Source organism: Bidens hawaiensis, unplaced genomic scaffold, assembly GCF_021521415.1.
Source record: "Bidens hawaiensis isolate Kalapana, Puna unplaced genomic scaffold, B.hawaiensis_p1.1 tig00043761_1, whole genome shotgun sequence".
NCBI classification, from domain to species: Eukaryota; Viridiplantae; Streptophyta; class Magnoliopsida; order Asterales; family Asteraceae; genus Bidens; species Bidens hawaiensis.
In genome coordinates, this window is record NW_027497766.1 from 30,888 (window position 1) to 32,818 (window position 1,931).

General features: G+C 32.8%; 1 pseudogene; it reads right to left on the reverse strand.

Moving 5' to 3' along the window:
- On the reverse strand, positions 1-1,697 carry LOC143594514 (B3 domain-containing protein At2g36080 pseudogene; annotated as a pseudogene).
- Positions 1,698-1,931: the final 234 nt, after the last annotated feature.

Sequence of the window (1,931 nt, forward strand, 5' to 3'; positions counted from 1 at the left end):
TTAACTGACCATGTTGTGATGCGAGTTATGGCCATTGAAGTTATATTGATGGTCACCTTGGCTCGAACTATATGTGCATGTCTCTGAATCGGCTGGGCACTCTAGGTTCACTCCAAACAACATCAATCGTCTTGTGGCAACCGTTTGTCTTTGGTAAGCATCCGCATTTTCATATATGTCTCCTGCCTTTCCATTTTATAAAGAAATTTATTTTTATTCGCACATTGTATATAACGTGGAGTTTTATTAGGGAACCACAAGAAATCATGTGTTTTATATGTTAAAGAAATTATTAAAAACTCATTTTTACATGTAAAAAAAAGTCATTTTTGCATAATTGTTTTTGAAGCCTTCCGATATAAACACATAAAAGTTGTTCTTATAGAAAATTAGTTTATGCATTTTTTTTATTACCTTTTGTTATTGTTAAAAAACAAAAATTTCTTACCTTTTATATTTTTATTAAAACGCCTCTTACATGTTTTTGTATGAAAAAGATTCAAAAAAAAAAAAAGAGAGTAAAAATTGGTATTTTACATGTAAAAATATTTTTTTATGATATTTTTACATGTAACACAAATAATTATATATACATACAACTTGGTTTTCAATAAAATTATATCGAAACATAGAAAAAAAACCATGCATTCAAAATTTTTTGAATAGTAATTAGTAATTACTACATATAACTTAAGCAGAGAACAGTTGTATAAAAACAAAAATAAGAATCAATAGTTTCATTTTTAAACTTTTTAAATAACAAAAACCAGATGAACATGATTTAGAAAAAAAAGGGGGTGTGAAAAAACATTTGTAGAACACCCCAATATTATTGGAAAAAAAACTTTAGTAAAATAATTATATATTCCCAGAACCGTTTAGAAAGTTAAATATCTAAAACAAAATCTTTTCGTCAGAAATGTGTTTATAAGTTTTGACGTAACACTTGTGGGAAATGCATAAATGCGTTGCAAAGAGTTTTCCAAAAAGGGTTATATATTCCTAGAGTGTTCTCTCATAAATACATCGAAAAACACTGTTTTCTATGCATTTCTGACAGAAACTCTTGAATGTAACATATGTTTTTCTTATTATATAGTATATAAAAGATTTTATATTTTTATATAAACCCGAACTTATTTAACTTACCTGCATGATCAAGTTCATGATATGTGTGAGGAAGAGCTAGAGGTACATGTTGCAAAGGATAACTAGCTGACTGATCAACACCACCAGCAATGGGCTGAGCACAACGTCTCCACCCTATAAACATCTTATTACAATCCAACATATGTCTTTGAAACAACACGACATCACCCACATCCAAACGTTTCTCCTTCACATACCGGCTCCAACCCTTGGTAAACACGTAGCTTTGACTACTGTTCCAGTATGAGTACCGGAAGCTCCAGAGCTTCCGGTACTCGTCCTGAAAGGTCATGAGCACCGACCCTTGTTGTTGGTTGAGTGGGAAGTATGTCTCAGCGTGTTGTTTGGGGATTACGAGGCGGTTGAGTTTGCCTACGTCACTAGGAGTAAGGGGTTTTTCAAACATGTGTTGGATGGGGTCATGGGAGTTGATGAGATGTTGTTGTTGATCATGTTGGTTGGTAAGGTTGAAAGTGGCGGCCGAAGACGGTGGCTGATCATGGCTGTTGGTTTCCATGATGTGATTGTAGAGTGGAATGTTGGAAGCAGGATGTAAGTTTTGTCACATGGAGGATGAATTGTAAGGGACTTGTATTTGGAATTGAAATGGTTTATATTAAGGGATGCCATGTGAGGGTCCCTAAGGAGATAGGGTGCTTGTGTTTACTTAATAAGTACATTAACCATGTAAGAGTAATTAGATTCATGAAATAAAATTCTATTTCTTAAATTTTGAAACCCTAATAAGAACTATTAGAACTATTCATGCAAAAGTATATTCT